At 33.7% G+C, this 25223-nt stretch overlaps 1 protein-coding gene and 1 non-coding gene across 9 annotated transcripts in view; one reads left to right on the forward strand and one right to left on the reverse strand.

The window, feature by feature from the left end:
• The window catches only part of NAALADL2 (N-acetylated alpha-linked acidic dipeptidase like 2), a 1467871-nt gene that overhangs the window by 1016232 nt on the left and 426416 nt on the right, over positions 1–25223 (forward strand). The window lies entirely within an intron of this gene.
• On the reverse strand, positions 23329–23435 carry LOC123571950 (U6 spliceosomal RNA). Its single transcript, XR_006696308.1, has one exon. It is a non-coding gene; the product is annotated as a U6 spliceosomal RNA (small nuclear RNA).

A 25223-nucleotide genomic window follows, 5' to 3' on the forward strand; every position in this document is an offset into this window, starting at 1 on the left:
CTTACTACCATACTGCTCACTTTCCCTTCTCTGGGACTAACTGCTGTGTCTTGTCCTATCTTTGATATATAATCTTAAACACTTTCAGTGGAAGCTCTTAATTTAGGATATTGGTACCACAGGAGGGGAGCGCCTTAGAGAACTGAAGCACTCTTGTATTTTTTCACCTTTCAGGATAAAAGCATGCTGTTTGGATAAGCACTGAAAATGGTTCAAGGAAAGAGTCCTAGCTAAAAATAGAAAAATAAATGAAGTCAAACATGAAGAAATTTTTCAAATGGTTCATGAAACAGTATGACATTATTTTATACTTCCTTAAAAACTGAAGATTTGGCCGGGCGCGGTGGCTCAAGCCTGTAATCCCAGCACTTTGGGAGGCCGAGACGGGCGGATCACGAGGTCAGGAGATCGAGACCATCCTGGCTGACACGGTGAAACCCCGTCTCTACTAAAAAATACAAAAAACTAGCCGGGCGAGGTGGCGGGCGCCTGTAGTCCCAGCTACTCGGGAGGCTGAGGCAGGAGAATGGCGTGAACCCGGGAGGCGGAGCTTGCAGTGAGCTGAGATCCGGCCACTGCACCCCAGCCTGGGCGGCAGAGCGAGACTCCCTCTCAAAAACAAAACAAAACAAAAAAAAAAAACTGAAGATTTTGAAGGGTAAACACACGCCTGGTGGTCTGAGGCAAAAATCCTCATGCTTGTGAAATAAATATTTGTAGACAGGAATCTTTCTGTTTATTTGTTTTTTAATATGATGTTTTGCGGAAATAATGGAAACTCTTAAACACTGCACATAAAATTTAGAATATATTAACATTTAAAACAGTAATTTGCCATCTGTTCTTTATTGAATTCAGAAAAGATGAATAGCCACAATACAAATGACCCATGGTTATAAGAAAGTATCACTCTTGGAGCCAAAAGAATTGCAATAACAAGACTGATAGATTTTAAAAGTTGTATTTTAAGGCTAGCAGTCTGAAGTGAATAGAACAATAATTAATTTACTCTTAGCATTTAATGTATAACTTAATGTGGACTCTGAGAGCAGATTTAAATTTCTTTTTTTAGTTTAGAATGTTTCCACTGTCTGAAACAAATATTGGCAAAATATGGCCCATCGCTTGTTTTATAAAACAAATTGTATTAGAACATAACCATGCCTACTCACTTACTTATTGTCTATGCCTGCTTTCATGATACAACTGAGTCGACAGTTGTGACAGAGACTGCATGTCCCACAAAATTTTTACTATCTGGCCCTTTAAAGAAAAAGTTTGCTGACTTCTGTCTAAACCATAAAACTACATCCATTGAGGTCAAATGTATTATATTCTAAGGAGAATGAGTACTGCAAAAAATTTATGTTTGATATATTTTACTTAGAAATTTTGCAATTACATAAGCAGTGTTACTCAATACAGTTTTGTGGAAAATTTGTGGTGTGTTAAAAAAAAATAGAAACAAAAAACAAAAACAAGATTCTATAGCTGAATGGAAACTAGATATTCTGTGTTTATCTCACAATCAGTAGAATGTCAGAATAATAAAGATCTGAGAATTCATTCAGTAAATTAACCATAGTAGTTTTGTTTAATCTAAAACATTTTAAACTTATTTGAATTTGATCTCCCCTTATCCAACCATAAAATAATTTTTAACATTTTTGCATTATACTACTGTTTTCCAGAAGCGAATATTAAAAGCTGGGCACAGTGGCTCATGCCTATAATCCCAGCACTTTGAGAGGCTGAGGCAGGTGAATCACTTGAGGTCAGGGCTTGGAGACCAGCGTAGCCAACATGGCAAAACCCTGTCTTTACTAAAAATACAAAAATTAGCCAGACGTGATAGTGCACCTGTAATCCCAGCTACTTGGGAGGCTGAGGCAGGAGAATTGCTTGAACCTGGGAGGTGGAGGCTGCAGTGAGCCTAGATCGTGCCACTACACTCCAGCCTGGGCAACAGAGCAAGACTCCATCTCAGAAAAACAAAAACAAAACAAAAGTGGCTGTCCTAAAAGATATGTAAATTGGAAATGTGACGACATATAGGTGAAAGCAGCTTGCTGAATGGAATTCGTAGCCCCACAGGTTGTTATTTAGTATAATTTCCAGACTTAACAGAAGATTCCTGAAAAATAAATTTAATAATTCAAATATGCCATTTTTTACTGTATAAGAGATGGCTAATTATGAGCACCTTAAAGTTTAACAAAATGCATTTAATGGGTTATGTATGAATATTGGTTTCACTTTCTGGAGATGAAAGACATTATCATTATGCTGTGATAAATGCTGAAACAACTGTGGTTTTTTATTGGTTAGTGCTATAATTAATTTTAATAGGATATTTATGAGTTTCAACTACCTCTAGATTACTTTAAAACTAAGCACTGAAAACATCATCCACATGTTTTGTTATTCTACAGGTGATATAAGTTTAATTGGGCAGATAATCCAAGTAGATTTTTATTCTGCTTCCAGGATATTACTTTCACTTTAATGGTTTGAATGCTTCTTATCACTATTTTTGAATATAATTAATTGAATTAAAATGATATTTTTAATACTGTATGATGAAATAAATTTAGTAAAAGTGTTGGCATGTAATGTATTGGCCAAAAATATTATTGAATTTTATAAACTCCAATGAGTATAAATTCAAAAAGATGAAGTTTTAACTTCCTTTTAGTATTTTATTTTAAATACAGCCACTTTTATGTTTTCTTTTGTTTGTTTGGTAGAGATGAGATATCACTTTCTTGCCCAGGCTGGTCTTGAACTCCTGGGCTCAAGTGATCCTCCTGCTTTCACCTCCAAAAGTCTTGGGGATTACCAGCATGAGCCACCATGCCCAGCCTAGCCTCTTGTATGGATTGGCAATTGACTCTACAATTTTATTTTCACATTCGTTCATCTATTAAACAATTCCTTACACCATATACACAAGTCACCTCAAGATGGGCTAAAGACTTAAATGTAAAACCTAAAACTATAAAAACCCTGGAAGATAACCTAGGAAATACCCTTATGGAAATAAGACTAGACAAAGATTTCAGGATGAACATGCCAAAAGCAATCGCAACGAAAACAAAAATTGACAAATGGGGCCTAATTAAACTAACACAGCAAAATAAACTATCAACAGAGTAAAAGACAACCTAGAGAATAGAAGAAAATGTTGGCAAACTATACATCTGAAAAAGGTCTCATATCCAGAATTTATAAGGAAATTAAACAAATTTACAAGCAGAAAACCATTAAAAAGTTGGCAAAGGCCATGAAGAGATACTTTTGAAAAGAAGACATACAAGTGGCCAACAAGCATATGAAAAAATGTTCAACATCACTAATCAAAAGCAAATAAAAACCACAATGAGATGCCATCTCACACCAGTCAGAATGGCTATCACTAAAAAGTCAAAAAATAACAGATACTGACGAGACAGCAAAGAAAAAGGAGCACTTATACACTGCTGGTGGGAATGTAAATTAGTTCAGCCATTGTGGAAAGCAGTCTGGCAAGTTTTGAAAGCCTTTAAACAGAGATCTTGCTATGTATTGCACTGGAATGTATTCAATCCCGTAACACAGAGGTCTTGTTTTGTATACTGCTGTGTCCCAGTTGCCATGCATATAGTAGCCACTCAAACTATCTGTTGAACAAAGGAATGATTCTAAAGACTGGAGAATCAGCAACAAAACACCATGTAGTCCCCATTCTGAATTGCTTAGAGATTAATAGGCACTTGTAGCACTATGTAGAACATATACAATGAAAGTGAGCATAAGAATTGTAAGACTGATTCAGGACAGGCAAGCCCCAAATGGGAGGGTTCTTGGTTTTGCTCAGGAAATATTTTAAAGGTCAGCTGGTGGTGTTAAACAGTAACTTTTATTGAAGTGGCAGTGTACAGCAGCAGCAGAGGTATTGTCCTTACTGAGCAGTGCTACCCCATAGGCGTGTACCCAGAATAGCAGCTAAGAGGCAATTCTGCACTCATATTTATACTCACTTTTAATTGCATGCAAATTAAGAGTCAGCTTCTGCAGCAGTTTCTAGATAAGGGTGGTAACTTTGGGGTCATGAAGTCATTGCCATAGAAAGGAGCAGTAACTTTGGGCTGTTTCCATGGCAATGGTAAACTGACATGGCACACTTTTGGGTGTGTCTTATGGAAAGTTGCTTCTGCCCTGGACCTATTTTAGCTCGTCCTCACTTTGGTCCATTGTCTGGGCCTTGTCTCCAGAGTCAAGTCCCACCTACTACATTTGGATCACTTAGGAAGAACCTAACCCACATTTTAGAAAGGGACCAAGGATGGCTTCCTTGCAAGAGGCAAACTTTGGCTTATGCCTAAAAGATGAGTAGGTTTTTTGTTGACAGGAGGGATTTAACCTTTTTCAAAGAAGAGGGATAACATGTACAAAAATCCAAAAGGTGATAGTAGTAAATATTTGGGTTTTTTCCAGTTTGGAGTATTTACAAATAAAGCTGTTGTAATATGCATGTACAAGACTTAGTGTGGACATGTATCTACGTTTTTCTTGGGGAATTCCTATGATGGAATTTTTGGTTTGGTATACGTGTGTTTAATTCTATAATAAACTGCCAGTTTTTCAATATAGCTGTCCAGTTTCACATTCTGATCAGCCTATTAAACATCACATATTACTTCCCGAACTAGATATTATCATCATTTTTACTTTTGGCTTTTCTAAAGAATTTATAGTAGTATCTCATGTGTTAATAGATTGCATTTCCTTAATAATAAGCATATGTTCATGAAATGATTAACCTTTCACATATTTTTAGAAGATATCTTTTCTAATCTCTGGCCTAATTTTTAAAATTGGATACTTTGTATTTTTATTATTGAGTTATAAAGTTCATTCTATATTCTAAACACAAGACTTTTGTTGAACATCGTCTCCCATTTTGTGGCATACCTTTTTGTTTTCATAAAGATAATTTTTAAAATTTAAATAATTGATTTTTCTAATGTATCCATTTTTTTCTTTTGTAGTTTATACGCTTCAGGTCTTAGCCTAAGAAATTATTTTGTCTATCTAAAGTTGCAAATATTTTCTTATGTGTTTTCTTTGAGAAGTTTTATAGTTTTAGCTTTTACATTTAAGTCTATGATCCATTTCAAGTCAGGTTTTTGTGATGGTTTTTAATTTTAATAAATAATCGTAATATTGATCTAAACATTCCTTCTCTTCTCTTTATTTTTCATTTGTAATGAATGTAGGAGAAAAGTTAAGTAGCATAACCAAGGTCACATTTAGTATTTTATAGAGTCAGAAGTGGAAACAGATGTAGCTTACTTCAAAATATTTTGTACTATCTAACATAAACCCGAATTTACAAAAGGGAAACTGAACTAATGACAGAAGCTATAGATGATAATTTAAATAGGTAAACCAAATAATTGTTAACCAACATCCAACTTAAATATAAAAATGGCCTCCAAATTGGAAACTTTTGATTCTCTATAGGGTAATCTAAATTTTTAGGTAGGAATTTTTTTTCAGGGTTTCAATGATCAAGATAATGTAATTTACTCAATGTAAATTGTCAATTGCTCCTAGTTAATCATTATTTGGAAATTTGGGTCTAACAGACAGAAATAAAATTTCTAATTTGCTAATTTAAAAATATCATAATGGAAATACATTGCATATTTAAATTCTCATTTTTAATTCATTTATTTATTCAATAATTAATCAAATACCTGCTATTCTCTGTAAAAGGTTAATAAACATACAGAGATAAATATCACTTTATCGAAATTAAATTATTAATAAAATACTACATTTTATATAATATTTGACAATTCAAAGATAAAGTAATATTTTTATTTTTAATTGGCATCCAAGAAAAATTTTATGAGTATGATACAGAAAATATGTTGAAGTCCATTCATGTTTGAGAAGTATAGTGAATTACTTTTTATTACTTAATTCAATAAGATTAATTGAGTGTTTTGTATTTGTGAAATAGAAGTGTTTTATTCTTACAAAGTTAAGCAGCCTTAACATCTGAACTTCTTAATATCTTAATTTCTGTGGTCTGGAGTATACCTTTTCCCTTGATTTTAACATCTTTTCTCTTTCTTTACTAATTGTAGCTTTCAAAATTCTATTTTATGTAAACCATTTTTCAGTGATTACTCACTCCTTTGTATTTTTGAGACACTTACTAATAATTATTTTGTGTTTACATCTTACCACATATAAAGAAAAATCAGAGCATATTTGCAGGTGCTTATGCTGATGTCCTGGTGCCTTGACAGATCCTTTCCAGTGACATCTGTCCATCACTGAAGGCTTACTCTGTCATTAAAAGAAAGAAAAAAGTTAACTCTTATATTAGTCTGTTCTTGCCTTGCTATAAACTAATACCTGAGACTGGGTAATTTATAAAGAAAAGAGGTTCAACTGGCTAATGGTTCTGCAGGCTGTACAGGAAGCATGATGCTGGCATTGGCTCTGCTTCTGGGGAGGCCTCAGGAAACTTTCAATCATGGCGGAAGGTGAAGGGGAAGCAGGGACATCTTACATGGCCAGAGCAGGTGCCAGAGGTGGGGAGAGGGGCTACACACTTTTAAACAACCAGATCTCGTGAGAATTTCATCATGAGAACAGCTCTGGGGGACGGTGCTGAAACATTCATGAGAAACCACCCTCATGAGTCAATCACTTCACACCAGACCCCACCTCCAACACTAGGGATTAAAATTCAACATGACATTTCAGGGGGAAAACAGATCCAAACTATATCAGCTATTATAAGGTTAATTTTTAAAACACCTTTATTCACATATCATAAAATTCACCATTTAAAAATGTATAATTGTGTTTTAGTATGTTCACATAGTTGTTCAACTGTCATCACTATCTAATTTTAGAATATCTTCTTTTTTCTTCTTCTTTTTTTAGAGTCCCACTCTGTTGTCCAGGCATGGTCTCAGCTCACTGCAACCTCTGCCTCCCAGGTTCAAGTGATTCTCATGCCTCAGCCTCCTGGGAAGCTAGGATTACAGGGATGCACCACCACGCCCAGCTAATTTTTTTGTATTTTTAGTAGAGACAGGGTTTTGCCACATTGGCCAGGCTACTCTGGAACTCCTTGCCTCAAGCGATCTGCCTGCCTCAGCCTCACAAAGTGCTGAGACTACATGTGTGAGCCACCATGTCCAGTCTAATTTAAAACATTTTCTTCACCCCAATAGGAAACTCCACACTTTTAAGGATCCCTCTTTATTCTTCCTTCCTCCTAGTCCCTGGCAACCACTGATCTACTTTTTTTTGTATGGATTTATTTATTATGGGCATTTCATACAAGTTGCATAATATAATAGGTCATCTTTTGTGACTGTCTTCTTTTACTTAGCATAATATTTTCAATGTTCATTAATGTAGTAGCATGCATTGGGACTTCATTCTTTTTATGGCCAATAATTTTTATGGCCAAATAATTTTCCATTATGTAAACATCCCATATTTGATTTATCCCTTCCTTAATTAATAACATTTTGGTTTTTTCCACTTTTGGCTTTTATGACTAATGCTGATATGAACATTTGTTTACATGTTTTTCTGTGGATATATGTTTTTGATTTTCTTGTTTGCATGGAAACAAAACATAAACAATTTCTGTCTGCTAGATCCAAATTCTAATTGTTGGATCATATGGTAACAATTTTACATTTAAACTTTTGAAGAACTTTCAAAATGTTTTTCAAAGTGGCTGCACAATTATATATTGCCACCAGCAATATATGAAGGTTCTGACTTCTCCACTTTCTTGACATTTACCTGTTATTATCTGTCCTTTGTATTATAGCCCTCTAGGGAGAGATAATGTAAGAAGTTATGGTTAATTATATACATATTCTCTTCACCTGGGGGGAACTCTAAGAAGATATACTTTAAAAAAGATAAGAGGAATATACATTTGACAATAGCCTTCCAATATTTGTAGCTATCCAAAGATTTACACACTGGAGTTAAGGAATCACTAATACAAGTAAATCCTCTTAGAATTAAAAATTATACTTTTATTAACTTATTCAAAAGATCCCATTTAAGTTAATATTTCAAATGTTTTGGATCCTTTTTTCTTTTTAATTTTTAATTATTATGGATACAAAATCACTGTATAGATTTACAGGGTATATGTGATATTTTGATAGAAGCATACAATGTGTAATGATCACGTAAGGGTTACTGGGATATCCATTACCTCAAGCATTTATCATTCCTTTGTGTTAGGAGCCTTTCATTACAGTCTCTTAGTTGTTTTGAAATACATGTTGTTATTGTTATTAACTATAGTCATCCCTATTGTGCTACCAAACATTAAATCTTATTCCTCTTATTTTATTTTATTAAGTAACAAATAATAATTTTATGTAACTATAGGGCACAATATGATGTTTAGATATATCTATTTATTATGGCATGATTAAATCAAGCTAATTAATATATCTCTCACTTCACATCCATATAATATTTTTTTGTGATGAGAACATTCAAAACCTACTCCTTAAGCAATTTTGAAACATGCAATGCATTATTATTAACTACAGTTACCATGTGGTGCAATAGATCAGTGATACTTATTCCTCGAGTCTAAATAAAACTTTGAATTCTTTGACCAACATATCCCCTAGAGATATATAAATCTGTTTTGTTTTGCTTTTTGTTTTTTTCCATCTTTTTAATCTGTTTCTTGTCAATATGATTCATGGGCCCAGCTGGTGAACCTAAGAGAGTACAAGGCGAAAAAAATGTTCTTCCTCTCCTACACTACAATTAAACCAGAGAAGTTCTTTTACTTAAGGTATTATGAAGGTGGTTGTAGCATTTGTTAAGAGCTATCAAACCCTTACTCTTTAATGAACAGAGACAAATATAGTTTACTATGTGTTTATATGCAGCAAACTAGAAAAGATATGCAGTGGGCTCTACTATTCTCTAGTTCTTTCTCAGTAATCAACTGGTAATATTTTTTACCACTGCGACTAAGACAATAATTCTGGTTCTGACAGTTTTTTATCATGTGGTTCATATAATTCTTGTTCCACACAACCCTGTTTTCATTAGAATGCTTGCTTCTTTCCTCAAGGCTCTTACAAGAAATTAGATATCTTATCATTTGCCTATTTATTTTGGTAATAACTGAGTAATGTTGAATCTCTCTTTTCTCCCCTGCCTTATTGATCTATTTCTGTATTTATCCTCTCTCTGAGAACTTGTCTCTAGTGAAGAAATTTTCTCTGTGGGTTTACCAGCCGCATTATTTGTTTTACTATAATGGTAAATATTCCTATTGTCTGCATTCTCTTATTGACTATAATGATAATTTCTTTTTGGAATCTGAGTTGGGAAAAGGCTGGTATCCTAAACTCTCCTAGATTTCACTGATGACATAGATTTTGTATTCATTTGAGTACTTTTCTTGGATGTTATATTGGAAAATTTGAAGAGTGTGCACAATTTGGAAAGAGGCATTGTTATCATTATATCCTCGGAATTGTCTGGACAAATAATACTTTTGGTTCTTTGATTTATTTAACTTTATCATTATAAATTAGGTTTTAGTTTCTTTGGTTCCTTGGATAGCAAGATAAAATAGTCATAAACTTTACGCTTCTATTTTGTATAAAAATAAACTCTTAAATGCATGCACTTCCTTTCAGATAAGAATTATCCATACTTCCATTGCTAAATTATAATTTCTCTTAAATTTATTTGTACAATAACATTTCATTATTATTACCAATTTTATTTCCAGAAATTATTACCATTTATTTATTAGCAATTTTATTTATTTATTAACAATTTTTGTTTTATTTATTTTTATTTTATTGTACTTTATTTTTTATTTGTTTTATTTATTTATTACCAATTTTATTTCCAGAAATTAAGAATAAGTCTGAATGTAGAGAATGCAGTGTTTTTTTCACTATGTAGAATAAAATAAAATAATGAACTACTACTCTTGGGCCTTATTTAGGTCATGTTGAACAGACTTTGGCCAAGGACAGAGTCCTATGTCAACTGGGACCTCCCACCAACTCAACATCTATACATAATTAAGACACTTTGAGTGTGGTTATTTTTTAATGACCGTTTAGTATTCTGATTAACCTGAACATTCAAGCTTCAGGCACTTATTTCATCATCTAACTCATACATAAATAGAGCACATTTGTGTAAATGAAGGCCCAATGCAGCAATTTCCATTCAAAGCATAAGGACAAGAAAATTATATACAGAAAAATGATACAACCTATTTTCATGAATGTCTCCCAATTCACCCCAATTTTCCTGGTAAATTTGATTCTTGTTTAATCTACCCTGAAATTTAAAGGAAGCCTTCAATAATAGATTCCATTTTGAAATTGTTATTTTTGTCTTACCTTACCTTTACTTTGTCTCGTTTGCAATAATATATAATCATATACATATTTATGTGCTGTAGGCAAGTGAAAGATGGCTTCCCTCCACCCTTCTAGGTTCTTCGACTAGGCTACCAATTAAATTGACAGAAAAAAGGTTGAATAATGGGTAGAAATATACACTTACAAGAAATAAGACTTGGTATTCAATAGATTAGCAGAGTGAATATAGTTAACATTAATCAATTGTACTTTTCAAAATATCTAGAAAAGAATAATTCAAGTATCTGTAGCACATAGAAAAGATAAATATTTCAGGTGACGGGTATCGCAGTTACCTTGATTTGACTATATGAATGTATCAAATTATCACATCTGCCTTAAAAACATGTACATCTAATATGTATCAATGAAAAACAAACAAAAGTTTTTAAAAATAGAAACAAAAACAAATGAACAGAAGAAAAGTTATACAATTTTATTACATGCATGGGGGCATCACATACAACAAAAGTGAATACCCCAAAATCCAGCGACATCTAGAAGCTTATACATGCCCAGAGGAGAGGGGAGGGGAGATTTTGGCAACTTAGGGGAGAATAAAAGATTTTTGGAAAAGACAAATGGCCCCTCAGATAAATAGGTGATAGGCTGTGATAAAGTCTGTGTGAGCATAGGATGACCTCCCATCTCCTCTCCTGTTACAAGTTACTCTTTCTTGGTTGATGGGATTATCTGGGAAGGGATTCATGACAATTGAGGTTAAAACTCTAAAAAATTTCTTGATATCATCAAATATTTCTTTGCTTGACTGTTGGTTTGATAGACTCATACAAACAAGGTAGATTTACACATTGATTTTGATTGATAGATCATCATTTGTTTTTATTCTGTAGGTTCCCCTCCCATGTTGTCCTCCTCTGAGATTTATTTTCAAAGAAGCTGTTCATTTGTTTTGTAGAGTTTTTCACAGTGCAGTTGTTTCTGCTTCCATCCTAATGGTATTATTTAAAATCTTTGCCTGACCTCTGTGTCCTCTGTAAAATAATTCTTAAATCCAGAGTCCTAATCTGTTTAGATTCAAATTTTTGACAAGAATACTTTATAGGTGTATTGTGTATTTCTGTCAAGAGGCATGTATCATCTTTTATTTTTCCATCTGCCTCTCTATTTATCTTATTAGAGTTGATTTTGGGAATTGCCTGGATTCATTACAGTAGTCCACCCTTATCCCCAGTATTGCTTTCTGCAGTTTCAGTATAGGTCAACGGCAGTCCAAAAAATATTAAATAAAAAATTCTGGAAATAAACTTCATAAATTTTAAATTGTCCATCATTCTGGGTAGAGTAATGAAATGTTGTGTTGTCCGTGCCTTCCAGCTCTGTTCTGCCTGGAATGTGGATCATATCTTTGTCCAGCACATCTTATGCTGCTTGTATGTTAGCCACTCAGTAGCCATCTTGTTATCAGATCAACTGTTGTGGTATCCTAGTGCTCGTGTTTAGGTCATCATTATTTTACTTAGTAATAGTCTAAAAGCGCAAGTTAAATGATGCTGACAATTTGGATATGCCAAAGAGAAGCCATAAAATGCTTCCTTAAAGTGAAAAGGTGAAAATTCTCCAATTAATAAAGAAAGAAAAAAACTTATGCTGAAGTTGTTAAGATCTATGGAAGGAATGAGTGTTATATCTGTCAAACTGTGAAGTGGGAAATTTTTTTTTTTACTACTTTTGCTTTGCACTTCAAACTGCAAAAGTTACAGCCACAATATGAGATAAGCACTAAAAGTGGGAAAGACATTAGATTTATGGTTGGAAGACATGACAAGAAGTGTGTTAAAACTGACTGCAGTCATGTTCAGTACTGTTTGCGGTTTCAGACATCCACTGGGGGTCTTGGAATGCATTCCCTATGGCTAAAGAGAGATGACTGTATTTCATAAGAGTATTACAAAATTAAAGTGTTTTATTTCTATCATTCCTTATTTATGTATTAGCTAGAATACTTCTATAAAGAGAACAATTATCCTGTGGTACAAATTTTGTAGGATAGTTAGGTTAAATGCTTGATTACTTCTCCTCTTGTATCCATTTTCAGATTGATACATTACTTCTCTAGCAACCTCCAAAGGTACCCAATGGATTTATCTTTATTGTCGTTATAAATTTAGGAACCATTTTATGTTCAAATATGTAAAAAATCATTCAAATTTAGTGATCTTAAGGTGAATCAAAATATTAAACCAAAACCATGTGTACAGTTGAAAAGTAATATAAAAGAATAAAACAAAAATACTAGAGAAAGATTTGTTGAATATACTAAAAGAGTGATTTGTGTTTAAAAACAGTCTTTCCTCAGTTTTTGGAATGCTAATAGTACTAAAAAATTGATAGCAAATAAAATAGAACAACAAAATTCCACTAATACATTTCTTTCTTAAAATCTACAATGTGTTTTATATTTATTATATGTAGGATCTTTTCCAAACACTACAACTAATCATGAAGAATATTCTCAACTCCATGAAGAAAGGATTATTATTACCATTTTACATTTGAAGATACCTAACCTTCTTAGAAAGCTGATTGACAGTTAATATTATAGCTATTCCCTGTTTAACCTTCCTAAATTCCTTAGGGGGTTTATGAATGGCTCCAGGAGACCAACCATTCTCCTTAACTACCTGTGTGCATGTACATTTTTCTATAGGGACTTTCCATAGCTGTAACCAAATTTTGAAAAGAAACTGTGATCTCCTATCCTCCTAGAAAGTGAAGAACCAGTGCAATACCTGAGTTGATTAATAAGTGTGTGATGAAGACATTGAGAATTCAGAAGTCTGATCATTTTTTATGTGCACAAACATTATGAAGATCTATCTGATAGTAGAAGCACTAGCTAGCCATCTTACTTTAGATGTATACATTTTTCAATATACATGATTTTCTATCTAAAAACTTATATAGAGTTTCAAATATATCTCCTGTCTTAGTTTAAATGTTTTCTGATGCCATGTAAGCCTTAGTATAAACATTGCTAGACATTATGTACTCTAGCTTTAAAATTTCAGTAGGTATACATTTGTCAATGCCATAGAATACAAGAATCAATGTTGAATGCAATTATATAGGAAATGCTTACAAATATTTCAGAGGATAAAGGTTGATAATGAAAACACAACCATCTAAATAAAATATAGATTGTAAATAACCACCACCTGTTTTAATGTACACGCTTGGCAAGAGTACTGAGAAGGAAACTCAGGCTGATTTTCCCCCATCCCCAACAGTGAATTCCTTATTAAACACAGACTGCCAGTCCTTTTGTAACATAACTTTTCTATATTATTCATATAAATTTTGTTTCAGCAATATTATTGATGCCATCTGAACTATTTTTTAGTGGATTGGTCATTTTTTTGATAGCTCTGTGTCCTTCATCCTAGACTCCACATCTAACTGTCAGAACCAAATCATAATATCAGTTACTCACTATCAATAGAATTTCAAAAATACATTCATCAATTTATGTATAGTTTTAATACTGTATTCTAAATACTATAAGCACAAATTGTTCTTTTATAGAGAAAAAAATGCTTTTGCCCTGATGGGTATTCTATTTTATTTCTGCTTAATGGTACTTTTTATCATCCTGTTCATTAGATAATCATCCTGGAACCATAAACACACTCAATAAAATGCTTCACTGGACAGATTACCAATATTTCTAATTAAAGATACTGTTGACCATAAACTAATTAGAGTAAGCAATATTTTAAGCATGGTACAGAAATTATAAAATTGTAAATTACTAAAATTAAAGGTAGTGGCTAGTTGGAATTTTATAAGGCTACATAAAGCAGTTTTACATTGAAGTAAAAATAATATAGGACTGGATTTTTTCCAGTGGAATTTTATTGTTTTTAAATTCTGTAATTACTGGCAATGATGACACCTGGCAGAATTTATATTTATATCCAAGAAGGAATAAACACTATATTCTACCTTCATCCACATTCTGTTTGTTTATTTATTTATTGTTAGTTCTGGCTTCATAAGTTAAGTGGTAAATTGAAATATTATCTTATTAATATAAGCACAGTTCAAACCTTCACTTAAATAATTGAAATGGAGATTTTTTCTTCTGGCTTGAATTAATCTACTTTGTTTTATGATGGAGAGGTCATTGTTAATGCCCAGAGTGAGGAGAAACATTAGTAAATGAATGATTTATCCTGTCTTTGCATTTGTGTAAACACGATAACTGTGAATAAATCTTTCCTATTTTACCCTGAAAATGCAGTTCTAGAATGCATTAAGCCTTAAGCTGGAAACTGAAAGGACTGAGACAAGTAAAGTCAACCCTTTGGAAAAGCAGAGGCTAGAAGAGGGGCAATCCTGGCTCCAGAAGTCAGGTCAAAGAGGAGGCTTTGCTTGTCAGGATCATACTCTGTGACTTCAAACCGTGGCTCCAGGGGAGAGAACGATGTTTCTTAGGAACACTAGAAGAATGTTTGTCTGAAGCTCAAGAGGTCAAAGACTAATAGAATTCTAAAGCAGAATGAAACCCTTAGGATTCCATGATAAACTCAGAACTATATGCAAACAGCAGAACAGAAGTGGTTACAATAATTCTTAAGTAATTCTCAAGTTAGCGGGGAATAAGGAATAAGATTTATTGGCACCAGAATTATTTGTGCCAATATATACGCATGGGAAAAAATAGAACTTTTAATTCAAGATTTAAAAGTGTTCAGGTAATGCTGAAAAACATTATACTCTGCCTTCCACTCCCTGCCCCCCAAGGGAACCACTAAAAAACAAAAAATTGGGCTTAAATTCCGCGATCGTTTTACTGTTTTATATTTGGCACATTAGATATAAAGATTTCTTCAAAATTACTTCTGGCCATTCTATAGGAAATCAGTCCATTGCGAAAGAAGTGGTAGTAGATATTCAATACAACTAGCAAGCCAAACGTATAAACTTTTAAAACAAGGAAATTGGTAAATTCAGGAAACTATTCTGGTGAAACTACTATGTACATAATTCACAAGGAAATGAAAACACTAGGATGCGGCCAGATGCTTGAAGCTTATATACCATCTTTAGGCTAAACAAGGGGAAAATGGTTTTGAGCTTCAGGATGAGGGAAGCAAGTTGGAAGAAGTGAAGGAGAGGAAGGTGTGGTAAATCAGGGTTTTTTTGTTGTTGTTGCTTTTTGTTGTTGTTATGCAGCTATCAGTTGGGTGGTAAGAGTGGTCTCGAAGCGTAGCTTTCTTTCTGGTAAAAAGACATTTTTATAAATAGAAACTCCATTTATAAATGTAAATTTCTTTTGCAAAAGAGGAAATGTATACTCTAGTTTAGGCAGTTAGCGGGCGCTAAAGAGCTTTTTCTATATTACTGGTCCTCAATTGCCTTTAGTCAAAATAATCTGTATGCCAAACAGACATATTTTGAAGTGGTATATTGTGGTACGCTTCAATCTGCACCTGTACTAAGTAGCACCTTTATCAGCAAAATTCTACTGTTCTGAGTAGGCAACATCAGATAAATGTTACTCTTCCCACAATTATATCCCAATGAGGCCTATTTCTGTCAGGGTGTGTTTTGAGTTATATGAACCTTTTTGGAGCATCTGGTGCATGAGACTTATGGTGTGTAGTAGAATGATAAGGATTATTAGAGTATGTTCAGTAATTTTCCTCACCAGTGTAGATAAACCTAAAAGAATACAGTGGTGTGTTCTCAGGTTCTCTGTTTGGCATGTCGAGATTCTCTTATGGAGAAACCTTTTCTCTTCTCTGTTACCCCCTACCTCATGTTGGGATTATTTAGCTACATCTTTTCTTCCGTACTGGAAGACCACTAATGTACTTGCCACCCTTGAGTATGGGCTGGACTGGTGACTCCTTTCTAATCAGAATACATAAAAATTGTGGGATATCATTTTCAATATTAGATTACAAAGAGACTGTAGCTTCCTTCTGTGGGCCCTCCCTTGACCTCTCACTGTCTCACTCTGAGAAAAACCAGCTGTCATATTGTGAACTTCCCTTTGGAGAAGCTCATGTAGCAAGCTGAGAGAGGCCTCAAGCCAACCACCCAGTGGGGGAAGTAAGGCCCTCAGTCCAACAGTTTGCGAGAAACTGAACATTGACCGCAAACCATGAGTGAGCTTGGAAGTGAGTACTCTGAGTTAAGCCTTCAGAGGAGACCTCAGCTGAGGTAGAGGCTAAGTTATTGAATTCTTGACCTAAAGACACTGTAAAATAATAAGTATTTATTATTTAGCTGCTAAGTTTGCTGCTAAGTTTGCGAATATGGCACTAGATAACTAAAGCACATACTAAGGCAGAATCTTCTTCTGAATCATTTCTTTATTCCCCAAATAACTGCATAGTCCCATGCTTTACTATGGATTACCTGGATCATACTAGATGCTCAATGAATATTTCTCAGATTACACTTTGAATAATAGCAAACAAAATCTATTAAATGCTAACAATGTGCTGAGCATTGTTCTAAGTGTTTCACATATATGTTTACTTCTAATCATTGCAACCTCCCTTTGAGGTAGGTTCAGTCATTCTCTCCATTTTACTAATGAAGAAATTGAAGTTTGGAGATATTAAGAAATGTTCTCAAAAATCACGAAACAGGGTCCTATATTTGAACCCAAATAGTCTGGCTCCAAATTACATGCTTTCAGCCTTCATGCTTTTCTCCTTCTCTATGAATTGATGAATACTTGCTCAATGAAAGAATGAATCACCTAATCATTTATAACACTGAAACTTACATATTTAGCACTTACGTTGTGTCTTTTATTTTTCCTGGATGTGTAATGAACACTACTTAGAAATGTTAAAGCTGTGGTCTACAGATTATTTTTTTAAACACGCTATTTGTTTAAGAATATTTGACTACACATGAAGAATCAGAAATAGGTAATTTTAAAATAAAGAAAAATGCGTCTAAATTCAGAAGACAAATCTTACATTCTAGTGAAATAAAATTCTGGAAATATGAAATCATAGCTCTTCCTCCCTTTCTTCCTTTCTTTCCCTAAAGAACATCTATACCTTTCCAAATAAAATACCTACTTTTAGATGTAATTCTTGAAAGCATGAAAATAAAATTTATTTCCCTCATGATTTTCTCAATTCTACTTGTCTAACATTGATTTTTTTCTATTTGTAACACAGCACAACCCAATAGGATTTCCCATGGTTTCTTTCCTAAAACCGTGCACCTGCACCATCAATTATGCCAGGAAGAGCTAGCACAACTTTGGAATGAAAACCAATGACATGCTATGAAAATAGAGACAAGACAACTTAGAAGATTGATTCTGAATTATAGAGCTGCTTCCTGATCTGCAACCACCCAAATTCTTACAGCTTGACAGCTGGTTAGTGAGCACAGAACAGACCACAGGCTTGCCTCATGACTTGAATAAGGGCAGTTTGCACAGTTTGTGGTGTAGTTACCACAGAAAAGACTACAAATCAAAATCTTTTAAACTAAAGCACTGGAATAGTTCTGTTTCCAAGTTTTTTCATCTTTAAAATGGGAATAAAGGTATTTAAAATTTTAGAGTTGTTTCAGGAATAAAGTCACATCACATATTTGGAAAATTTATTAATATAATCGTCAATTAATATACAAATGCAAAGTATTATCCTGATTATTATGATTATCTTTGAAATCATATTATTTTTAATTTTACTACTATGCAAAGTTATCTTTTCATAATTTTTAAGTTATAATTTTCAATTTATGAAGAATTACAAGAATAGTGCAAAAATGCATATCCTTTACTTAGATTCGTCAATTGTTAACATGTAGTGAATCTATTTTATTAAATCATTTTGTGTTCACCCATGCACTCTCTCAGGCATACTTTCTCTCTGAATTATTTGAGAGTGAATTATCTCAATAACCTGAGGATAAATTAGAGACATTAGTTTTTTATCCTACATACTTCAGAGTATATTTCCTAAAAGAAAAGCCACTATTTACATAACCACAGTTAAATAATCAAAATCAGAAAACTTAATATTGATATAATGCTCTTGTCCAACACACTATCCATACTCAAATTTTGAAAATTGTCCTAAAAATGTCTTTGGTAGCTATGTATTCAACCCAACCATTCCCCCTTTTTGGAGATGAATTTAAGCCTTTTAAAAATGCTTTTAGTCTTTCATGATCTTGACACCTTTTTAAGTACACAAGCTAATTTTTTTCTGTAGAATTTCCCTCATTTGTCTCATATGCACTGTGCCTTAATTTATATATTTGCATAGAAATGCATTAGGATAGAATTCCTAAGGCAATTTTGAAGAAGTCAAAGAAGCAGATAGCCAATATGCTCTTTGCTATTCCCGAGGAAAAAGGAAAGAAAAGTGGAGCATATTCCTTTGGATTTCCAACAGATGAATTTTACTTTGGTTATCATTGAAAACTGCTAATATTTTTTACAAAAGCAAAAACAGACCAAATGAAATCAATGAGGTTGAGGAGATGAAAAAAAATGTTGGTTAGTGGGCACAAATATACAGTTAGATAGAAGGAATAAGTTGTAATGCTTGATAGCAGAGTTGGGGGATGATAGTTAACAACAATGTATTGTATATTTTAAAATAATTTGAAGGGAGGACTTCTACTTTAGGTGATCATATTCTGGAGGTGATGGATAACTTAAATATCCTGACATGATAATCTTACATTTTATTCCTGTAACAAAATATCACATAGCCTCATAAATAGGTACAAATATCATATGTCAATTTAAAAAAACACTGCTGATTTTTTTTAAAAAAAACAGAGATATATCACCTTGAAACTCATTGTGTTTTATACAACATATTCATCAATTGTCATATTCAACAATTCATCAATTCATCAGATACTAGATTTAGACACAAATCTGTAAACTGATAATTGTGTTTTCTATGTTTTTGATAACCTCTAGACATAGATTGTACTACAGTAGTCTCCAGTTATCTGCAGGAGATATGTTCCAAGACCCCAAGTGGATGACTGAAACCACAGATAGTACTGAACCCCATTACAGTCAATCAGAACATGTTTCTATTCATGCTAATGCCTTTTCCATATTTACTAAGCACTGATCATGTACTGTGACAGTAACTTTCCAACAGCAAAACTAACACAAATTTTTCCCCCTCTCACAATTTGACAGACAATTCATTCTTACCTCCAATTTGAGCAATCTCAACATGTGGGTTTTTTTTCTTTATTAAGTTGAGAACTTTCACCTTTTTATTTAAGGAAAACACTGCTTCTCTTTGGCGTTTCTCACAATTGCCAACATCACTACATTCGTGCTTTGGAGCTATTACTAAGTAAAATAAAGATGACTTGAACACAAACACAAGCATTAGTATACCAAGAGAGTTGACCTGATGACCGAGATGGCTACTAAGTGACTAACGGGCAGGTCCATGATGCATACAGCATGTATATGCTGGACAGGGAGATCATTCACATCCCAGGCAGGACGGTGGGGGACAGTGCAAGATTTCATTACACTACTCATTACCCCACTCAGAAGAGTGTACAATTTGAAACTTATGAATTGTTTATTTTTTGAAATTTTCATTTAATATTTTCAGATTGCAGTTGATCGTGGGTAACTGAATCTGAGGAAAACTAAATTATGGATAAGGGGATCCCACTGTTATTCATCTTTTCTATCATGCCTTGAAGATTTATTCATTCCCCAAAAATATCATACTGTCGAAAAGGGCAGCCAGTTTCTCAGTAGCTATCCTTTAACAAATTGAAATAGACTAATGGAAAGGCAAGGTGATGTGCTAAGTATGTATTCCTTTATGAATTCCAAGATCCCAACAACAGTTCTGAATCTATAGGAAACTGACCCATCATTGTGAGTTAAAGCTTCAAGATGACCACATGCCTGGAATGTTAATTCAGCAAAGATCAAGGCAGAGCTTCATTTGTCATTTTCATTTCATCTTGTTAAGTATTAATTGCTGGTTTCTGTATAATCTTTGCATACTCATGACAATAATGACAGCTAAATCCATCTCCGAAAAAGGCCACTGTTTTCAAATATAATTTGCTACAATAATAACAGCTGCCAGTCTCATGAGGAACTTTGCTGTATTATTTTATATTTTATGAGCAATGAAATGGTAGTGTGAACCAACCCTTGACCTCTGACTTCAGGAAATACATGAACTGCTTCTCTTCTAGTTCCTTTGTTACTTTGCATATTACCAAGCATTGGAACAAAGCAAGCATGGTTTTAATTTTCACCTGCCAAAACTGCTAAAATCAATCTTGCTGTATTCAATAAACAACTCACTGTGCATAGCTGGGTAAATTTTATTAGTTGATGAATACCAATGGAATCCTGCCATTAAATCATAAAATAAAACCCATATATGTGACAAATATCTCTCAGTCCTTGACCATCTTCCTAGGTAATCATATATGGTATGAAAGATGAATTTTCTTATGACCTTATGCATACAGGAGAAAATACAATGATGTTGTAAGTCATGAGCTTCATACAAAGTAGTTTGTTCTTAGTAAAGTGTTGGAAAATACTCCCAAGACTAGGAAGCCATCTTTCAGTACTGATTTGATCTAATAGTTTATCAAGGGTACTGTCTCTCGTGGGTCATTTATTCAGTGAACAAACTTTTATCAGATCCTATACTGTACAAGATATGATTCAAAGTTCTCGAAAGATAAAGATGGATTGAGACATATTACCACCTTTAGGGGACTAACGGTTTAATCAGGGAAGAAGCCACATGAGCAAATTATTAGCACAGAGTGACAAATGCAAATTATTATCAACATGCTCTCTGAGAAGTAGAACATAACCCTTATTTGGGAAGAGATAATATGAAGTTTCATTTTCTTTATAAGTTTCTCCTCCTCCCCACTTTAGGTTAGAAACCCTTTCTCTGTACTTTCATGTGAATATGTGTATGTTTCTACCATGGTGTTTACTATACCATATTAAGGTTTGATCTCTTGCTAGCTGGATGACTATGACAAGACAGACCTGTAAGTCAGTTTCTTCTTTTTGAAGTGAGGACAATTCATTCATTCATTATTGATCGAAACAATATTCTCTGCTACACATTTTTAAGTGTAATATATTTTTAATATTACTCTAGTTATAGGGCTAAAATGGAGATTAAATGAGTTAAATCAGATAAAGCATTTAGCCCAGTATCTGGCACATGGTAAATTCTCAATAAATGCTAGCAACACATTTATTATTATGTTGCATAATTTTGTTTAATACTATATCTCTAGTGGTTTTTATCTTTTAACAGCATGGTCTAAATATGTGTTTAAAGTATTTGTATTTTTTTCTCCATATCATGAAAATCTTAAAAGTTAGAGGAGACTCAGATAAAGCTCAGGTACATTAAGAGGTATATTTATTTTCAGAGTTCAATAATACATATATTTAACAATTTAACTTGTGACCAACTTTCTTTTCCACCAGAGCCTAGCCCACTACCTGATACACGGTAAAAGATAAAACATATTTGTCGTATTGATTTAACTTGACTTTATGAATTTCAGCCAGTTGTGACCTTAGTTGGAAGGTCAGCGTCTTCAAGTTAGGAATGATTAAGCCATTCATTGAACAATTTCTGTTTCTCCTCATAAAAGCTTCTCCCTCTGTCACCTGCAAGAATAGCTTCTTCTGAGAAGGAAGAAAAACCATGAAATTTGGTGTTTTCAAAAAACTGGATGAATGGAGTTCACCTTTTTACCCTCCAATAGGGAGTTAGGGCAGACTTTCATTTTGGAAGTTTTATAGTAAATTCTTTTATTTTAAAGATATTGGCTTAATTCAATCACTTTCCATATACTGAATTTTACCTCATAATGCCATTTGTAGAACTTTAATTTAGCAAGCATTTCAGAGTCTGATTTCTTATTCTTAGTGGATTCATATAACATAGGTATTACATCTTGCTACAAAATGCCAAGATTTTTAATATGATTCCAATATTTGAAAGGAAATTAATGTTCAATACATTTATTACTGAGAGGTACATCACTAATCTTTTATTAACTTCTTTTCTTCTGGATAATACATCCACAGTATGAATTTCCACTGGGACCTACAGTTATTAGATCAGGTAGATTGAAGCACACCATAACCAAATGGATTTTTTTTTTCCTTGCATTAAGTCCCAAAGCAGCTGTCGCCATGAACTAGAGAAGCCAGAAATCTAGGTCTTAGGTTATACTTACTGACATGGTTTGGCTGTGTCCCCAATCAAATCTCATCTTGAATTGTAGTTCCCATAATCCCATGTGTTGTTGGAGGGACATGGTGGGAAGTAATTCAATCATGAGGATGGTTATGTCCATGCTGTTCTTGTGACAGTGAGTGAGTTCTCACAAGATCTGATGGTTTTATAAAGAGCTTCCCCCATCACCTTCACTCTGCACTTCTCCTCGCTGCTGCTATGTGAAGAAGGACATGTTTGCTTCCACTTCTGCCATTATTGTAAATTTCCTGAGGCTTCCCCAACCCTGCGGAACTGTGAGACAATTAAATCTCTTTTCTTTATAAATTACCCAGTCTCGGATATGTCTTTATTAGCAGTGTGAGAATGGACTAATACACTTGCTTACTGAACTTGAGACCTATTTTACATTTAAAAATATATATTATAATGCCTTGATACTTAATGGTATTTTCATATTACGGAGTCATTAAGAGTGTGGGTGCCACTACATGGAAAAAACAACAACAACAGCAACCATCTGTCTATATTGTCCACTTGAGAATTTAGTTTCAACCTCCTGTTAATGAGATGCTTTTATTGTCACAATTTTTTTTAGTTTTTATTATTTTATACATTTTTTTAAAAATATGAAATGCTTCACAAATTTGCATGTCATCCTTGCACAGAGGCCATGCTAATCTTCTCTGTATCATTTCAATTTTAGTATATGTGCTACCAAAGTGAGCAATTCCCACCATTTCTAAACAGTTCTAAATTATTTCTTTTTTCTTTTTTTTTTTTGAGGTACCCAGGGGAGTGAAGTGGGGCACAGGTATAACAGAGGGATTTGCCTACAATCCATAGCCAAACATGGAGGGCACAATAAGGTCACAGCTTCATGGGGTGAATGTTTATTTCTGAGCCCATCGAATTCCCTGAGGGACAGGAAGGCTGAGCAGCGGTGACATCCAGTTATAATTATTTTACCTTGTTGAAAGCAGGTTCACTGAGCTGGGCAAGTCCCTTCTTATTCTCTAACAACAACATTAAAACATGAAGCAAGTGTGATTTCTGGATAGAAAGATTCTCCTGAGAATTCTGTGGATACGTCATGTTTCATTTGTTGTAATATATGCACTTCAAGTTTCTGGGTCAAATGCACACATATCTTCATGTGGCTTATGTAAGTATCATGGAAAACAGTTTACAACTTACTGTTTACAGTTTGACAGCCCTTGAGAGAAGTGATGCATTAATTTTCTGGTACGATTAGGGGCCTTTTTGCTTTATAGGGGAATTGGGCTAAGAGTTTCCCTAAACACCCAGGTTGTAATCCCTACCATGTTATTAACAACACAGTAAAACCAGTTTATCATTTTAGTCTTATCTCTTCATTTACAAAACTGAAGTGTTGAACTGGATATTCTTTAAGGTATTGTGCCCCCAAAACAAACAAAAAAACAAATGAACAAACAAAACTATTACTTTTCTTGTTAAATATTTCAGTGAGAAAGTTTTTGTTCAATTGGAGTGAAAGGAAGTGTGTAACCCATCATGCTTGTTTAGCAGTGACATCGACAGAGCCAAGGATGATTTATTTGTGCATGCAAGTTAGATTTCCTGGTGACGGAACAAGAGAAAGACACTAATTAATTAGAGACACAGAAGGAAGTAAAAAGACAGCCCCAGACTTAACCCTCAGCAGGATTTGAAGCTGACATCCAGGAAACTTTTATTCTTAATCCTTGATGCTTCTGCTACTTTTGTTTTTTCCATCCTTTGCAAGCACGCATTGCCCCTGTCCTTTAAAGTCTTCTAATTCCCCTCCTCTGCTAATTCGTGTCCACATGACGAAAGCACTGTATGGTTCTCATTGTATTGTTTTCAAACTCTATTATCTGCTTTAGGGCTACGTTACTCTTAGAGAGACCTCTAAAAACAACTATAAGGAAGTTTTTGCAGACATTTTTCTTAGGATATCTTTTCAGAAAAGGAACTGCTGAGATGAACTACTGTATATGACACTTAAAGGTATTGATAAATATTGTCAAACTAGCCTCCAGGAAGATTATACCCCTGGAGGAGAGTGCCTATTTCCTGGAATTACATTGTTGTTTTATGTTAAACATTTCCAAAGGGGTTTCATTTTAATTTACATTTATTTGATGACTAGCAAATAGAACATTTAAGTTTATTAGTCATTTTATTTCTTGTTGTATGAATACACTATTTATGTTACAGGATAGGGGTCCCGATCCAGACCCCCAAGAGAGGGTTCTTGGATCTTGCGTAAGAAAAAGTTAAGGGTGAGTCAACAGTGCAAAGCAAAAGCAAGTTTGTTAAGAAAGTAAAGTTCTGAAAGAACAATTACTCCATAAACAGAGTAGGGCATTCTTGAAAGTAAGAGGAGCAATGTGTCCACCCTAGGTACAAAACCTAGGTTAAAAAAAAAAAAAAAAATTAACCTAGGTTTAACCTAGGTTAAAAAAAAAAAAACAAAGAAAGAAAAAATAGAGTACTTTTTTTTTTTAACCTA

The sequence above is a fragment of the Macaca fascicularis genome, chromosome 2, assembly GCF_037993035.2.
Source record: "Macaca fascicularis isolate 582-1 chromosome 2, T2T-MFA8v1.1".
In the NCBI taxonomy this organism is placed as follows: domain Eukaryota; kingdom Metazoa; phylum Chordata; class Mammalia; order Primates; family Cercopithecidae; genus Macaca; species Macaca fascicularis.